We start from the raw sequence: 20,439 nt of genomic DNA, 5'->3' as shown, positions 1-20,439 counted from the left end.
AAACCCGATACCACTTGATCTATGTCTGGGTGTGGCGAAGGATGCTTCCAAGACCTTTTACTTTCGTGATGTGTTAAATTGCATTTTTAAACGAACATTAATGAATACATCTGCATGCTGTAAAGAAGAGGAACATGTCAATCATCACCAACATAAAAAAACAAAAAGCGTTGATAATGGAGTTCGTCAAGGAGGGACTACGTCTCTAGGCCCCGGTGTCAAGATGGTGTAGGCCGCTGCATTAAGTGTTGTCAATAGTGATGATGTACATAGAGATTATGTTGCGATCATACAAGGAAAATGCCCTCACGTAGGAGTGGCTCTAAGAGATGCTCCACTACAGGAACTCTCAATCAAAAGACTCCTATCAGTATGACATAAAACTCATGCATGATGAGCATCCCGCCAACATGGGATAAAAGGGATCTCAATGCAAAAACATGCATGATGACAAAAAGAGTATCCCAGCAACATACAACAAAGGGATCTCAAAACATAACATGATGAATCATTATAGCAAGTACATCCATAGATGATTCCGCATCACATCAAGCAAGGAATCTTGAAAACATGTAAGAAACAAGATCCCACATCAAGCATCAATAAGGATCTGTGCAGTACAATGCATAAAGAAGAAGTACATGAACACTACATATAGCTCACAACCAGGGGCCATCTGAAGAAGCGGATGTCAAACTGCTGAAGTTGTTCGGACCATTGATCTCACAACATCAATCACATGAAAATGACTGCTCATGAATGTGGACATCTGCACTGGCACTTAGAAAAGTGGCTGGAAAATAAAATGAGAGAATGAGAAATCTAAACGCACCATCAGATTTGTGGCATCGAATATTGCAAAATCGACTGTCCAAAATCTGAATTCTGTGAAATTGAGAATCTGGGGCTCAAGGAATCTTTTAGATTCCCCTGGGATTCCTCAAAGATTCGGCTCCATGGGTGGACTAGAAATCTGCAACTCAAATGGCGAATCTGAACTCGCCATTGCAATCCTTGCAGAAAACCATGAAAAACAAGTATAAACTTGACTATATTCCGACATGGAGAAAAATTATCTCCTCGGGAAAATTTCAAGGCTCAAGGTTCTGCTCCTTGTTTTTGCAGCGATCATGGTTCTACCTTTATCCTGAAAATGGCCAAAAAATGCAGATCTTTGATGGATATATGGATAGAACCATTGCGTTGGTGGTGAGGAGAAGTGTTGAATCCATATAAAATTTTTCAAAATCTGACAAAATGAAATTTCAACCCTCTTGCATAATGCTGCCTTGAACTGCGGGCACAGCCTCCTCCTATCTCGAAATCTGTGCCCGCTCCTAGTTTCTCCATTTGCCCATGTACTGAGAAAATTGGGTTCTTTTAAGGTTTGGAGGGCAGATTTATCAATGAATTCGTTTGGTAGGTTGGTAAAGTTAGGAAAATGGTTGAGGATGGGTTGGTGGTCAAACCCCGCCCCTCCTATTTTTTGCACGGTATTGTTTTTTGTAAAGGAATTAAATTATAAACGGGTTCGGGTCCACATTAGGTAGCCCACCCCATACTTCCCGCATTAATTTTTGAGTCCCATCACTTGGTCGTATTACGGTGGTTGGTTGGGGCGTTTGTAATCGCATTAATGTTTTTGGGGCCGCCCACTTGGGGGCCGACCATGTGGGCCGGGTGGGTTCGACCCCCGCCGATCCCTTATTATATGGTAACGTTGGTGTTTTGGGGGTGTGGGCCTGGTCCACTGGAGGTGGCCCGTGCCCACCCCATATATATCGTTATGGCTAAGGCGTAGGTGGTGGGGGTGGTGGCCCACCACCACCCTTTTTTTTAATATTTTTTTTTATTAATAAAGAATGTTGTTTAGAAGTTTGAATTTTTAGGCCAAAGGAGACAATTTAACAACCCCACAATTTCGCCTGAAATCTGGCCCAAGTTAGCTGGAATCCGTTGGCTGGAAAAAGTCCAAATTGTGGCCTCCTTAAGCCTGCCCAGTTATCAAAAAAGTCAACCCAACTTTGACTACTTCTAGCTTTCGCATACATACTTGGATTGATGAACCGTTCACACTTCTATGATCATAACGATGAGGTCTACACTCTTGTCCTGGTTCGAGCATAATCTAAACACTTTGATTTTTGAGCTTCCTTGAGTCCTCCTTGTCCTGTGTGTGTCTCTAGAGCCACCTGGATCACCATTGGAAGGAGGGTTGTCAATCCTCTTGTCGAGTGATTGCAAATGATACGTGTGGGGGCCAATATTCTCGTAGACCATTGCAAGTCCATCGGGCTCCGCTATCGGAGCCTAGTGGCATTCCAGAAGACCTTCAAATAAAGACAACACCACTGTTTCAGGTATTATGTGAAACATGGTTTGGGATGATGGCACTGGGTAGTTATTTTTATTCTAGGAAGGGTTCAAGTTTCTGAAATTGATGCATAAGCAGATTTTCCCATATTTCTTACGTGCTGGATTTAAATTAGAAAACCAAGTATGACGACGAACTTTGCAAGTAATCCAAGCACTTAAAATGTTAGTCAATCTTTTTGGTGAAAGGAGTGCAAACAACATGTATGTGTTACCTGTTCTTTGCTGCAATGGCTTGTCTCATCCTTTACCTGGAATATCATGTTGGATTGCTCGCATGTAGTGTGTACTCAGGTCATCATCTACTCATGCAGACCCATCCCAGTACTGTTCGATCAAGCGGTCGACGATTTGTCGATGTTGTAGTGTGTAGCTTGTATCGAGATTAGCCATCTTTAGATCGTGGTAAGTTCCCAGGTTGCTTTTTTCATTTGTAGTGTTGGTCCTTTGTGTGTTCAATGTGAGTGATTCATACTCAGCATCGTTGTTTGTGCCTTCGAACTACAGAAAGATCGAAATCATGCATTTTCCATTGTTTTGGATGACTGAGATACACTTGGTCTTTGGGCCATCATGTGGCCCCGACTTGTCAAGGCTCATAGCCCACAGCTCGTCTGTACATGGACCATTTTGTGTACTAGTACTACGGCTACTACCATTGTTGCTACTATTGGAAATAATACTAAGAGAGGGGGTGAATTAGTATTATCAAATCAATAACTTTTCTATTTCCATAATCAGATTTATATACGCTACATCTGAGAAGGTAAATCGCATGAGGACGCGACTATTCTTAAGGCAACCAACATATATCTAGTGAACTTATGATTCAGTTAATTCATCATATGTTGATCTTTAATCAGTTCATCAATAGTTTATTAAAAAATAAACAATAAACATGTGCAGTAATAGCAAAATAAATCATCATAGGTAAGCAACACACATGAACACCAATATTTAAGGTGGAAACCCAATTTGGTTGAAAACCACCTACTGCTGTCATCTTTGTCTTCTTTTAATAATAAGAAAATCTATTTACAATCTTGTACTAGTGGAGACTCATACCAGTACACAGGCACCCACCTGCAGAAGGCTACAACCTTCCCTCATTTTCCAGCTTCTTCTTGTACTAGTCGATATGTTTACTAGTACATAGGCTCCAACCTACATAAGGGTACAACCTTCACTCGTTCTCCAAATGCTACTACAAGGGATCTCCAACCCCCTAATCAAATCACCAACCACTACTAGCAGGAAGCTTCGACTTCCTCACTGAAGGCTCCAACCCTTAGTATCCTTCAGGGACCACATTTCATTAATTTTCACATTGCATACTCTCGGTACACATTACTACAATATGAAGGCCATGTTTCATCAAATTTTCACACTGGACCCATTAGTAACATTGAATCTCAAAATCAATCACCACTGCAATACAACCATCAAATACATTTGCATCAACCAATCATTGAAACCCAATCATTAATCTCTGATATAACTAAAACAATCAATCACTGAAACCTCTGAACCTCTGACGCAACTGAATCAAACAATCATTGAACCGATGACACAACTGAATCAACCATTCATTCAAACTTAATCAAATTCAACCAATCACTAGATAGATCATTGTAACCAGTACACAGATCTGAACTCAGAACACTGCATCAACAACCAAAACTAACTGTAACACCAAAAGGTATGTGTCAGAATGTGTACACTCCTTCAATGAAGCAAACCTGTGTGTATACGCTACTTTCATTTGCCTACATACAGTTCTAAAGACATTGAATCATAAAACCTCTGAACCACAAACTGTACCAATCAGTGACATTCTCAAGATCTACTGTCATATTACAAAGTTCTAAATAGATAGAAACAAGGACCACCCTTCTTTCTCAATCAATCAATCAATCAAACTCAATTTCCTTATTCATTCGGTTCTACTTTTAGATCTAAGAAGACATCATTGAAAAACAACAGTCAAAAACAACAACACTGATCTGATAGATCAGTCATCCCTGACCATCAAGCTTTTCTTTTGCATACTCTACTTGGAGGATATGAACGAGTGTGTATACGCAACTTCATCAAAGTGAACCAGCACATAGATCTGCAAATACATACTTATCACTTCGCTGCAATTCTAGACTTCAAACATACCCAGATCATCACTTATAAAGGATAAAACATGCGTTAGCAATCAGATCTAGCCTATCCATTTTCAGATCTCATAATGATAAGTCATTATGATCTTGATCCATCATTAGATATCATCCATCATCAAACACTCAGGTGCATACTTAGTTTAGATCAAGCAAAACATCAAAAACCCATAACATGCATATTTTCTTTTGATATAACACTTCATAAGATATTCATTACTTGTGCACTTATCCCTTTGATCTTCTCCTCCTTATATACTTATATCATCTATCAATACCTCGGACTAGAAACCACTTACGACCAATACCTTGGACCAAATACCTAGGGTCAAAACCTCAGACCAAATACCTTGGACTAATAACTTGGACCAGAATACCTTGGACCAAATACCTCGGATCAAAACCTTGGTTTTCTAACACGTACGCACTTTTCCTCCTATGGGAGTGCATGTATACGTATACACTCTTTTTGTTTTGTTGACCAGCATGTATACACTATTTTGACTAAGTGGATCTACATATACTTCTTAAACTGCTTTTCATTAGCCTTTTCCTTTACCCTTAGTTCCATCTTCCTGTTCTTCTGTACCACTGCCCTGTTACCTCTGAATATACTTGTTGTACTGTGAGTCTCCTTTTACCAAAAGTGAATTGACATGTGAGCTTCCATCAAGAACAACAATTGTATCATAATGCCAACAATATCCCCCTTTGGACTTGATGGCAACCATGAAGGTGTTGATTACTACAAGCTGTAGAAGCTATTAGAGATAACAAGCAACACCAAAATACTCTCCCCCTTTGACATCAAGGGAAAAGGGCGGACCATGATATTCTCCCCCTTTGATATCAAGGGAAAAAGGCTGACCAAAATGAAGACTTTCATATTTGAACATTTGAATATAAACATTGATCAAGCTTTCCCTAGGCACATGTTGAATTCTTTGATTAAACTCCCCATTTGTACATTTTGTGATGCACTAAACCATCCATGGTCCCCCTGAGCACATGTAGAGTCTACAAAAATATTTTCCAAAATAATAGCATGACTTTATAACTCAACTATGTGAGCTTGACCTTCCTATCACCAATGACTCATACATACATCAATCTCCCAACCAAGTGGGGATATACCAATTTTTTATACATGACTGAAATATAGCAATCATTACATCATCCTTCCCATGCATAGTGGGGGTACAAATTACATCATATGACCAAAAAGGATTCATTAAAGTACTACGACAGATAGAGACATATTATTACATCATGGGTCTTTATATGAAATTTACATCAAATGATATAAATGACATTTATAACAGAGACCAAAGATCTAAACAAGACCATGATAGTCATCAACAACTATCATACACCATGTATGATTTGCACCATAAGCATCTATCATCAACGTCCGGACTAGCAACTTGTATATGTCCATCATTAATTCCCAAGACATGATAATGCAATTATCATCAACCTGTGACAAAGTATGCTACATATAGATATCAACTCATCCTCTTGATCTCATCAAGATCAACTTGCTCTGTTTCCTTAGTAGAAAGAACCTTATCATAACCTTCCATGAATCAACTAAGTATATGTCATATATGCAAGCAGTAACAAAAAATAATTCACATCATATCATATGTATACGAAAACACCATAGTCATTATCTATGATTATAACATCAGCAACAAGAACTTCATGATCTTTCCATAAGAACCCACAATATATCAACCATGTATCATCAGTAGGAAACATCTCACATCTGATAAGTATCAACCATGATAATCAACATATGTGAGTATCAACCTATCATCATAAAGTAAGAAGTCATCATCATTATGTGATTAAGTAGGTCATGTCTCTAAATATCCATGTCTTCAAATAGCTATGTCTTCATAGACCTGAAATAACCCCAGTCTCTTGGCCAACCATTGATATTTGTCAATATGCAACTTAAGTAATCATCCATGTATCCAACATAATGTGTATCCATCAACTATGTATCTAGAAAGCCATGATCTCATGGTCATTTTTCAAGCTTTCTTGATGCCATCAACAACAACAATCCTCAACCATATGAGAGCCAAGAACTATATGAATCTTGCATCATAACTACACCATATGAACTTTATGCATCTTTGAAGGCATGATGACATCAGCATAAAAGAAATGAGTGGCTCATCATCAAATAATGAAGTTGTGTACTCAAACTTTGTACTTCTCCTTGTCCTTATGAAGATCACCATGTAAGCAACATATATGTACTGAATGCATCATCAAAAAGTCATCCACAATCATCCATAAATCTGATTTGAATAACAACTATGTAACCCCAAGAAATACAAGTATCAACTGAGATTTCATCATGGGCAACTCATAACCGTAACATAGCATGATGTATCATTTAAACACTTTAGACACATAAGAATTATCACCATTGGTAAGAATCATTAGGTACCAAAGACTTCTAAACAGAATGCCAACAATGCATTATTAGAAGGATAACATATTCTCCCCCTAAACCTATTCCACCTGTTCACTGTCAGATCTGATAATTACATATATCAGTAAGAAATATCAAGGCATCATCATGAATCAAATATACATCAAGTCATCAACAACTTATGAGGATCAAAAGAACTTCTAAATAACATCCACATACTGTAGTCATCAATCATCAAGACAAAAAAGATAATTGATAATTGTCTGAACCATATCAAATCATTTTTCTGAGTCTGTCCCACTGCTTCTTCATCAAACCAACATATACGCGACTGTGCAATTTCTAACTCATGTATATACGCAATTTGCCTTCATGATAACTGCGTATGAGAATTAGGACATTGAAATTTCATACTTTCAGTTCCTTCTGAGTCTGTTCTGTCTGTATACTGAGCTATGCCACATCTTTCTGTCTGTAATTCCTTCTTCTTCCATACCTTGGAGTGTGATGATGTTTGTTCCTTTTGGTATGTTGGCTGAAATTTGCTCCTGCATTCTTTTGCTATATGCCCAAACTTGTTACAAGCATAACATCTTATATGTTTCATATTCCTTCTAAAGCAGTCAATGGATTTGTGACCAAACATATTGCAAGAAAAACAATATCCCTTAAAGTACCTGGAAGCTGATGATCTTTCTGTGTGACAGTTATTAGCTTGAACCATTCTACTTTTGCATCTTGCTGCAACATGTCCAAAATTATGACATACAAGACATTCAGCATTATTAGTCAGAGGAAAGAACTGATTATCACTTACATAGTTAGGAGTAAATTATTTTCTTTGAAGTCTTTCTTTCCTTGCTTGTTGATGGGCTTGACCTATTATCTCTTTGTTGAGCATTTCATATTTTGCATTAGAGTTCCTTGCCTAATCTTGTGAAATAGATTCACCTTCAACAATTTCATGAAAACCAAGACCAGATTTGATGATAGGAGACCTTTGACTACTAAGAATATTATCCAAAATGTTAGTACTATCTTGAAATCATAAAAGTTTATCCTTTTCTTCTAATTTACCTTTTAGGATATTTACCTCAACCCGATATTGCTCTTCCTTTTCAAGATACTGCTTCTTCATTATTTCTTCGGCTTTTCTTCTTTCTTCCACTTGTTGCCTTAATTCAAGAACTTCATTTTCTTGTTCTTCAAATGATTGGAGTACTTCTTCATTTTGCTTATTTTAATTTTTGAGATCTTCTTTTAGAGAAACGACCACAGCTTCAAGACCTTCACAATAGCTGGTTATTTCTATAAGTTCCTTTGTTGTTGTGTCCTTTTCATTCACTTCATTTCTCAATGATGTCACTTCATCCTGCAGCCTTTGACATTGATCTTCCTTTTCCTTGTACTGCTTACTTACTTTGTTTCCTTCCTCCAACTGAGATTTTAATCTGGTAACTTCTTCTTTGTAGGAACATTCCCTTTTGTCAATTAGATATTTTTTTATCTCTAATTGTGTTTGTGAGCTTTTTAAATTATGCCTCTATTTGATTTCTTTCTCTTTCACCCATAAGAGAAAATTCAGTCGTTTCGCTATCACTTTCATTATCTTCATATGAATAGAGAAATGTATCACTAGAGGACAACAAGTTCATACCTGATAACTCTTTTGCTTGTTCATCTTCATTTTGAGGTGATTGTAAATTTGAAGAGTTGCTTCCACATAAAGGCCAATCGTCTCTCCCACTGTCACAGTTCCTTTGAGATGTCTTCTTCTTTTGAGGTGCTTTCTTCTTTAGCTTCTTTCCCATTGTTTCTACGGATCTCCTTCAAGCGATCAAGCTTCTGCCAAAGCACCTGGCTCTAATACCAATTGTTGGAATTAATATTGAGAGGGGGGGTGAATCAATATTATCAAATCAAAAAAAAATTCATTTCCATAATCATATTTATATACGCTAATTCTGAGAAGGTAAATCGTGTGAGCACGTAATTGTTCTTAAGGAAACCATCGTATATCCAATGAACTTATGATTCAATTAATTCATCATATGTTGATCTTTAATCAGTGCATCAGTACTTTATTAAACATTAAACAATAACCATGTGCAATTAGAGCAAAATAAACCATCATACATAAGCAACACACATGAACACCAAGATTTAAGGTGGAAACCCAATGTGGGTGAAAACCACTTGTTGTTGTCATCTCTGTCTCCTTTTAATAATAAGAAAATATGTTTACAATCTTGTACTGGTGCAGACTCATACTAGTATGCAAGAACCCACCTATAGAGGGATACAACCTTCTCTCATTTTCTAGCTTCTTATGGAAGGGGGCTACAACCCCCTAGTTATTGTACTAACCGATATGTTTACTAGTACGTAGGCTCCGACCTACAGAAGGGTACAAACTTCACTCATTCTCTAGGTGCTATTGGAAGGGAGTGCCAACCCCTTGATCAAATCACCAGTCACTACTAGCAAGAAGCTTCGACTTCCTCACTGAAGGCTCCAACCCTCGGTACCCTCCAAGGACCACACTTCATTAATTTTCATGCTGCATACTCTTGGTACACATTACTACAATATGAATGCCATGTTTCATCAAATTTTCACATTGGACCCATTAGTAATATTGAAGCTCAAAATCAATCACCATTGCAATACAACCATCAAATACATCTGCATCAACCAATCATTGAAATCCAATCATCAATATCTGATATAATTGAAAAAATCAATCACTAAAACCTATGAACCTCTAACACAACTGAATCAAACAATCACTGGACCTATGACACAACTGAATCAACCATTCTTTCAAACTTAATGAAATTCAACCAATCAACTAGATAGATCACTATAACCAGTACATAGATCTGATCCCAGAACACTGCATCAACAACCAGAACTAACTATAACATCAAAAGGTATGTGTTAGAATGTGTACGCTCCTTCAATGAAGCAAATCTGTGTGTATATGCTACTTCTGTTTTCCCAACCTGTGTACAATTCTAAAGATACTGAATCATAAAACCTCTAAACCACAAACTGTACCAATCAGTGACATTCTGAAGATCTACTGTCATATTAGAAAGTTGTAAACAGATAGCAACAAGGATCACCCTTCTTTCTCAACCAATCAATCAATCAGACTCAGACATCATTGACAAACAACAGTAAAACAACAACATTGATATGATAGATCAATCATCCCTGAACATCAAGCTTTTATTTTTCATACGCTACTTGGAAGAGTTGAACCAACATGTATACGTAACTTCATCAAAGAGAACCAGCAAATAGATCTGCAAATACTTACTTATAACTTCGCTGCAATTCTAGACTTCAGACATACCCAGATCATCACTTATAAAGGATAAAACGTGTGTTAGCAATCAACTCTAGCCTATCCATTATCAGATCTCATAATGATAAGTCATTATGATCACGATCCATCATTAGATCTCATCCATCATCAAACACTCAGGTTCATACTTAGTCTAGATCAAGCAAAGCATCAAAAACCCATAACATGCATATTTGCTTTTGATATAACACTTCATAAGATATTCATTACTTGTGCACTTGTCCCTTTGATCTTCTCCTCCTTATATACTTAGATCCTTTGTCAATACCTCAGACCAATACCTTGGACCAAATACCAAGGGTCAATACCTCGGACCAAATACCTTGGACCAATACCTTGTACCAAAATACCTTGGACCAAATACCTCGTACCAAAACCTTGGTTTTCCAACATGTACACGCTTTTCCTCTTGTGGGAGTGCGTGTATATGTATACACTCTTTTTGTTCTATGTACCAGCATGTATACGGTGTTTTGACTAAGTGGACCTGCGTATACTTCTTAAAATGCTTTTCATCAGCCTTTTCCTTTACCCTTAGTTCCATCTTCTTGTTCTTCTATACCACTGCCCTATTATCTCTGAATATACCTATTGTATTATGAGTTGCCTTTTACAAAAACTGAATTGACCTTTGAGTGAGTTGCCATCAAGAACAACACTTGTATCATAATTCCAACAACTACTACTGCTACTATTGGAAAAAAAAACTATACAAGTTTCATTATCATCAGTTGGGCAAGGAAGGAGTCCCAACTGCTTGTCTGATGAGGTTGGAGCTGGCCATGCAAGATAACAGTCCAATGTCTTTTCTAGGAGGCAGTGGCCAAACATGAGTTCTGCGAAGGCCAATGGTTCATTCTCAGAGTTAAGGGGAGTGACATTATGTTTCATATACCTCTTGGATAACACTCGGATTTGGTTGCATCTTCTCTTGTATGGAAGCCACATATGAGACCAGTCCATAGCAACATATCCATCTAGATTACTGGACCAATCTCTACTGAGTAGTAGATCATATGCTTCCAGTATGTCCACAACAACTATGTTGAATCATTGGTGAACTCTTCTGTTGTGATATAATCAGATGATCACATATCGAAGTTCACCAATGCTTGGTATTGATGTTTTGTCAAGTTGGATGATTCTTGCGGATGTTTCACTCCATCGTGCATTGATATTCTTATCAATGGAGAGTGGCAGGACATTGGCTGTCATGCCGGAATCAACCAAGCAGTTGTGAACATTGTAGTTGATAACTTTGAATGAAAGAAAGAATGGGGGGCAACCTGAGTTTGCTTCTTCCATCCGGGGTGTATTGAGCACAGTAGATAGTGATCTGGGATGTGTGGTTGCTCCCTTGTTGGTGGAGGCCGCGCTGTCTGTTGTTGTTTGTCCCAATGTGCACAACAGGATATCTCATTGACTCTGGAATTTGGATAACTCGAAAAAACTAATGTTCACTCAAGTTATCTTCATGTCATCAACTATGTTGTAATTTAGAGGTGGTAGACTCACTGAGGTGTCTGGGGTGGAATGGATATTTTTGTTGTCCGACGGAGTGTTCTGTAACTTGCTGCTCACGGATGTATTCTTCTCTATCGTTGTATTCCTGGACTTGCTTTGAATTTGTTGCTTGGAGGCAACTGATGGAACAACCTTCTTTATCAGCTATCTCACTTTCTCTTGCATTTCTCCAAGTGTAGGGGGAGCCCCTTTACTTCTAATATTGTAACGATCATTTTTTTTTGGGGCTGCTTCTCGGTGTTCGTCTTCGAGATTACTTGCGAGCACTGATATGCAATCACCATGTGCCCAAAACTTGGTGCTTCATCAAGTGAAACCTCTTTTTCATCATTAGTGTCTTCTGGCTGCTCCTGTATGTCACCATCTACATCGAGTTTATGACTACAGACAAAGGTAACAACTTATTTCCAATCTGAACAAGAGTTCTCGAGATGAAACTCTTTATGGAAGGAACATAAATTAGGATCAGCGCACTGATCAAGTTGGAACACAGGCTTCTGCGCAAATTTGGAACCAAACCAGTTGTTGCTTGATGAGTCAGTTTATGAACTGCTTGCTTGTCTCTATTTGGGCGGATGACTTCTCGTGAATGTGTGCGTCTTCCATTCCTTGAGTTTGGACATTTTAGTGGTCAAGTTCTTGCAAGGCGATTGAGGGTCTCAATATTAATGTTTTCCTTGTCTCTACCCTTGCTCGTCATTTCTTGGGTCTTTCTGCTCGCATCCTTGGAGTCATTGATTGATTCATCATCCTTGATGACTCCAATGGCACGCAATTCCTTTTCAACAACAATAGCCTCTTTGCAGCTTTCTAAAAGTGTTGGCTTCACGACGTGCTTGACGAACTGCGTAATGGTGGTTGGAAGTGCAAACGTGTAATAATCGATAGTGATGCAGTCATGAGATTTGGTGTCTATTGCAAACTTGTTCAAACTACGCATAAACCTCTATTTGAAGTCTTTCACTTTCTCTTTTCCCTCCATCTTGAGGATTCCCAATTCTTTGAGTAGCATCGTTGGGGTCTTGTCATCAGCAAAATTTTTGAGGAACATACGTTTGAAAGAACCCCAATTCTATATGGAGTTGGGTGGAAGGTTGTGATACCAAGCAGTTGCGCGGTCGTCCAAGCTACATGGAAACAATCTGCATCCTACGTCGTCATAACGTACCTCAAGGGTCTGCAGCTATAGGTAGAAGTTGTCTAAGTGGTCTTCTACCTTTACCACACTGTCAGGGTTAAACTTGATGTTCATTCCCTCTACTCACTTTTGTTGGAAATAATACTGAGAGGGGGGGGGGGGGGGGCGAATCAGTATTACTGAATTCTTTTCAATATATCTTCTAGATTTATACTTTAATTTATTCTTCAGATCTTGATCATTAGTTTGTATATTAGTACCATATAATAATGAGAAAGAACAAGAAAAACATATAATCACACCAAAGAACTCCAGATATAAGGTGGAAACCCAATGTGGGTGAAAACCACCTGCTGCAATATGTCTCTATCTTCTTTCAATTAGAAACTTCTTTTACAATGATTTTGTACTGGTGCAGACCTTTACCTGTACGCAGGCTACAACCTACTGAGAGCTACAACCCTCTCTCATTTTCCAGTCTCTCCTGGAAGGGAGCTACAACCCCCTTAGCTCTTGTACTAGCTGATCTACTAGTACGTAGGTGCTGACCTACTTCTTTTCTTCCAAGGACCTCGTTTCATTAATTTTCAGACTGGATCCATGAACATCAAATAATCATCAAGTACATGTGAATCAACCAATATCCCTTTTTTTCAATCAACCAATGAATCAACCAATAACTTCTCAGAATGCAGTAATCAGAACAGAAATACCAGTAATCTAAACCCAGAACTCTTCAGCAATAGTTAAAAGGTATCCAACAAATATTTCAAGAAAAGTCCGCAACTTCACCAATAGAAACCTACGAATATTCGTAGCTCTTCTGTGTCTAAACTGTGCAGATCTGCACCTGATCCTTCTTCTGCACCGCGTACCTCCGCACCTACTCCTTCTGCTAAATTGCGTACCTCTGCGCAGATCTGCACCTGCACTGTCTGCCTAACAGCGTACCTCCGCACCTGGTCCTTATATTCCTCTGCGTACCACCACACTGTGCCTTCTGCTGCGCTACGTACCTCCGCACCAACGCCTTCTACTGCGTTGCGTACCTCCGCACCTTCACCTTCTGCTGAGATGCGTACCTCCGCACCTGCGCTGTGGATTGCCTGTGGACCTCCGAATAGAGCCAATTTATCAGTCCTCCAATGTGCCACAAACTGTCAGATCCACAGATCTGATCATGCGCCAATGAGATCACGATAGATCCGCCTTACAATTTACAGTATTCACCTTGATTTAGATCTAGCGTTATCAAACCGATCACCCAAAATTTCAGATCTTAAGATATTCATTATAAAAAAGTGTCTAGCCAAATGATCTCCTTTCCTTTTTATAGGCAAACCCATACTCAAATCAAGGATCAAAACCATAGAGAACCGATACAAGGGACCCAAAACGAGGGTTCAATAATTTAGATGTTATACCATGGACCAAAACCATAGGATCATATACGTCGGACTAAATACCATGGACCATTCATAAGAATTCCCACGTGCGCGCGCTTCTCTGCATTGAAGTGAGTGAAATTGAGGTCCGCACCTTTTGAACAGAGTACCTGCGGGTATGTCCGCACTTCATGGTCGGGGTACCTGCAGGTCCACAACTTTTCTTAGGCTCACCTGCGGGTATCTCATTTTCTATGATTTTGATAGCCTGAACAGAGATCTGCGTTTTGAGTGAGTTGCCATCAAGTACAACACCTGTGCCATAGCACTAAACCTGAATCATAATGCCAACAATCTCCCCCTTTGGACTTGATGGCAACCCCAAGATCCTCAAGGTCATTCTCCCCCTTTGACATCAAGGGCAAATGGTTATGCTCCCCCTGACTATAGACTAGATCTGCCCAAAAAAAAAAAATTCTTCAAGAAGAACCATAATCCACCATACACCATAAATGATCTTGACAAAAGAGATAGAGACATATTAGCAGCAATATTCAGATCAGCATCCATGTTCTCCTTCTGTACTTTCTCCTCCAAGATCTTCTACCACAATGCCAACAATGCATCATTAGAAGAATATATGCTCCCCCTGAACCTGTGTCAGATGGTCTTTGACCAATCCATGAACCAGCGAATGTACACGTATACATGATATGAAACTCGCGTACAACCAACAATCTCTGAAATAGATGAGATTCAACAACAAGATGAGGCATCAATTACCCCCAACTTTTGCCTGAGGTATTCAAAGGTCTCCCTGGGCAGTGGTTTGGTGAGTATATCAGCAACTTGTTCCTTAGAAGGAACATACTCCAATTTGACCTTTTGTTCCAACACTTGTTCCCGGAGAAAGTGATACTTGATCGGTATGTGCTTGGTCTTTGAATGCATGACTGGGTTCTTTGAAATGTTGATTACACTTGTATTATCACATAAGATGGAGATAGGTGGTGTACAAGTGATTTGAAAATCCTGCAAGGTCTGCATCATCCAAAGGCATTGAGTGCAGCAAGATGCAGCAGCCACATATTCCGCTTCAGCTATAGATAAAGCAATCGAACTCTGTTTCTTGCTGAACCAAGATACTAATCTGGAACCCATAAAGAATGCACCACCACTTGTGCTCTTCCTGTCATCCACGCTTCCGGCCCAATCTGTATCTGTATAAGCATGAAGTGTGAGATCTGTATCTCTAGGATACCATAAGCCATAGTTTTGAGTTCCTTGAAGGTACTTGAAGATTCTCTTAACTGCCTGAAGATGAGTTTCCTTGGGATTTGCTTGAAATCTTCTAACTATTCCCACTGCATGCATGATGTCTGGTCGGGTACCTGTCAAATAAAGTAGACTTCCAATCATGGATCTATAGGTTGGTTGATGCATTGCTGCTGATTCATCATTTGCACTGAGGTTGCATCCTGTAACCATGGGGGTACATACTGGTTTTGCATCTTCCATGCCATATTTCTTCAAGATCTACTTGAGATACTTGGTTTGAGACAAAAAGATACCATCTTCATTTTGTTGGATTTGCAATCTAAGAAAATATGTCAGTTCTCCAAGCAAAGACATTTCGAATTCTTTCTGCATCACCAAGGCAAATCTTTGACTCATAGCTTCTTCATTGCTGCCAAAGATAATATCATCTACATACACAACAAGTATTAGCAATTTGTCATTTTCAATTTTTATATAAAGATTGCTATATGCTGATCCTTTTGAAAAACCTTGTTGATGAAGATATTTGTCCAAATGGTAGTACCAAGCCCTTGGAGCCTGTTTAAGGCCATAGAGAGCCTTTTTTAGTCTGCATACAAGATTTGGATCATTCCCAAGAATGAAACCATCTGGTTTCTCAATGTACACTTCTTCTTCTAAGTCTCCATCTAGAAAGGCTGATTTCACATCCATTTGAAATACTTTGAACTTCTGAAAGCTAGAGAGAGCAAGGAACATTCTGATGGCCTCAAGTCTTGCAACAGGAGCAAAAGTTTCTTCAAAGTCTATTCCTTCTTGTTGTGCATACCCTTTACAAACAAGTCTGGCCTTGTTTCTAATTACTTCCCCATTTTCATTCAACTTGTTTTTGAAGATCCATTTTGTCCCTATGACATTCTTATCTTTTGGTCTAGGAACCAACTCCCAAGTGTTGTTCTTTTCGATCTGCTCAAGTTCTTCATCCATTGCCTTGACCCAGCATTCATCTTTGCATGCCTCTTTTACATTTTGTGGTTCAGTGGAGGAGAGTAATGCCAAATAGCTTGAAGCTTTTGCAATTGTTCTTCTTGTTTGTACGCCTGCCTCCTTTTGCCCCAAAATTTGAGATTCTGGATGATTCTTTTGAACATACCTAGATGGAGTCTTCTCTTCTATCCTTATCTATTCCTCTGGTGCCTCTTGAGGTTCTTCTTCATCATCAGTCTGATTTGAAGGACGATCTTCATTCTCTTCCATATTTTCATAATTTACTTGCCTAGGAATGTTTCCTTCTTCATCAACCACTACATCGATGTTGTCAACTATTCTTCCAAGTCTTTTGTTGTAACACTTATATGCTTTGTTGTGAGGAGAATAACCAAGGAGAATCCCTTCATCTGCTTTAGGTTCAAACTTGCCAAGATGTTCATCATTATTCTTAATATATAATTTTCTTCCAAAGATTTTGAAATGTTTTACCGAAGGAGTCTCACCATACCAGAGCTCATGAGGAGTTTGAGTGTTGTTCACTCGGACATTTGTTTTGTTGAGAATAATGACGCAGCAAATGCAGCTTCACCCCAGAAGGTTGCGAGAATTCCAGACTCATCAAGCATAGCATGAGCCATTTGTTGAACCATTCTGTTCATCCTTTCCACTACTCCATTTTGCTGAGGAGTCCTATCTGTAGAGAATTCCCTTCTTATTCCATGTTCTTCACAAAAATCGAAAAATTCATTTGAGGTAAACTCCCCACCTCTATCAGACCTAAGGCACTTAATTTTGTGATCTGATTCGTTTTCAACCAAGGCATTGAAAGATTTGAATTTTTTGAAGGCTTCATCTTTGTGCTTCATAAGTCCTATCCAAACCATCCTGGAGAAGTCGTCAATGAATAATGTAAAGTATTCTTCTCCTTGAGGTGACCTTTTCCTAGATGGACCACATACATCTGTATGGACTAGGTCAAGGGGCCTGCTAGCTGATCCTTCCTTCTCAGGGAAGTTAGTTCTGGTTTTCTTACCAAACTGACATGATTTTCATATTGTATTGTTTGGAATTTTGATGTCTGGAAGACCACGAACTGCCTGGTATTTGCATGCTTTCCTTATTTGTGAAAAGCTTAGATGCCCCAACCTCTGGTGCCATAACCAGTGTTCATCATTCTTGCTCAAAATAGCATTGTTGTTGTCCTTCTTCAAATATGTATAAATTATTTGGAGTTCTTATGCCTTTGATCACTGTTTTTCCTGTATCAAGATCACGAACACTACATCCATTTGATCGAAATATTACCTCAGTTCCTTGATCGCACATATGACTGACACTCAGTAGATTATGCTTCAAGCCATCAACATACAAAACATTTCCAGCCTTGACTTTTTCTTTCAACTGAACAGTGCCTTTTCCTTTTATGACTGCAGGGGTATCATTTCCAAAAGAAACTTTCTTTCCTTTTTCTAAAGCACTATATGATTGAAGTTTTTCTTTATCACCTGTCATACTCTTCGAACATCCATTGTCGATGTACCATTGATTTTCCTGTCCTTCTACATATAAAGCTATCCCACATCTTTCTGGATGTGGTTCCTTCATTCTCCATGTTTTGGCATTTGAGGTTTGTTCCTTCTAAGTTGTCTTCCGAAACCTGCTCCTGCATTCAGACTCTTCATGACCGAAGTTATTACAAATAGAAAATTCAATTTCACTTTCAAGGGTGGAAAAGTTGTTATAGGTCCTTTTCGTGATTCCAGTCATACTTCTTTGTTTTTGAGCTTCTCTAGTCATGATTGTCTTATAGGCAACACATTGAGCTGCTTTGTGACCAAAGTTATGGCAAGAGAAACATTGGCCATTGAAGAAACTCCTGCGATTATCAAATCTATCAACCAACCGATTGTAGTTTCTATTGACATCCATTCTTGAGGCAAATTGGGAAGATTTTACCTGTGGCTGGTTGTAGCTTCTGTTTGTCCTTAAGGTAGATTGTCCCCAATTTTCTTGATAGTCTTTGTTCGTTCTTGAGGTAAATTGTCCCTGATTTACCTGATGATTTCTATTAGGCCTTTTCTTGCTCCTCATTGCTGCATCAAGATAACTTTTGGAGGTGGATGCTTGAGATGCTTCTCCATTATATCCCAGACCTGTCTTGATTAGTGGAGAATGCTGCACATTGATAATCTCATCCAGAGTTTCGGATCCTTTAACAAATTTAAGATTAAGAGCTTTTGTTTTCTCAATCTCTTTTCTAAGACTAACAATTTCACATTGCAATTTTTCGTGATGTTTTTCCCTTTCAGCCAGTTGACATTGCAGAGAATCAATAATCACATTTTTCTCTTCTAAACAAATTTTGAGATTAGAAATCTCTTCATAAAGTCCTTCTTCATCTACAGCATCCATGTAATCATCATCTTCAAAAGCCATTAAAAGTTTATAATTATTACCTCATTCATATTCATCACTATTTGAAAGTCCATCACTATCTTCATGAGTGTAATAGCTTTTCTTATTTGCATTTTGTTTCTTGTTCCATCTAATAGGTTCCTTCCCCTTGTCAATCTTATACTTATGAGGACATTAGGTAGCATAGTGACCGACTCTTCCACAAGCAAAGCATTTGAAAGGTAACTTACCTTGGAATCGTCCAGCACCCCGTTGAAGGTTTTTGACAAAATTTGATTCTTCTTCTTCTTCTGACACGTGTCTTGACTCATAGTAATCTCCTTTGCCTGAAGCCTTGAAGGCAGCTTCTCTCCTGTCTGATGGTCCTCCTTTCCTCATTTCATAAGCAGTCAGAATTCAGTGCAGCTGTGACATGGTAAGGTTTCGTAGATTCTCCTTTTCTTCTATTGCAGAAACTTTAGATTCAAACCTAGGGGGAAAAGATCTTAGAACCTTTTCAATCACAACAACCTCTTTTATTTCTTCACCCAAATTTTTCATACAATTAACAATCTCATCTACACGAAGGAAATAGTTAGCCACACTTTCATCGTTGTGCATTCTGAGATTTTCATACTGAATTCTGAGGGTTTGAAGTTTTGCTCATTTTACCTGATCATCTCCTTCATAGCTTAGAACAATCTTGTCCCATATTTCTTTTGCGGATTTATACTGTATAACCTTCACGAATTCTGATTGAGATAGACATCCTAATAGAGTATTGACAGCCTTTGCATTTGTTTCATATTTCTTCTTCTCAGCCGGATCTGTAGGAGTTGTTGATGGAAAAGTGTACCCTGTATCTATGATATCCCAGACTTCTATACCAAGAGATTGAAGATAGGCAGTAACTCTTACCTTCCAATATACGAAGTTTGTCCTGTCAAAAATAGGTGGCCTGATAGATGCTTCTCTCTCATAGTTGCTCATGATGATGGATCTTCCTTCAAGTGATCAAGCTTCTTCAGAAGGACCTGCTCTGATACCAATTGTTGGAAATAATACTGAGAGGGGGGGGGGGGTTGAATCAATATTATTGAATTCTTTTCAATATATCTTCCAGATTTATACTTTAATTTATTCTTCAGATATTAATCATTAGTTTGTATGTCAGTACCATATAATAATGAGCAAGAACAAGAAAAACAGATATTCACACCAAAGAACACCAGATATAAGGTGGAAACCCAATGTGGGTGAAAACCACCTGCTGCAATATGTCTCTATCTTCTTTCAATTAGAAACTTCTTTTACAATGATTTTGTACTGGTGCAAACCTTTACCAGTACGCAAGCTACAACCTGCTAAGAGCTACAACCCTCTCTTGTTTT

This window comes from Pinus tabuliformis, chromosome Q (genome assembly GCF_031772625.1).
Source record: "Pinus tabuliformis cultivar Carrire ecotype Pingquan chromosome Q, CPIR1, whole genome shotgun sequence".
Taxonomy (NCBI): domain Eukaryota; kingdom Viridiplantae; phylum Streptophyta; class Pinopsida; order Pinales; family Pinaceae; genus Pinus; species Pinus tabuliformis.
The sequence above is the reverse complement of the archived record's forward strand: the minus strand, read 5'-3'. Positions refer to the sequence as shown.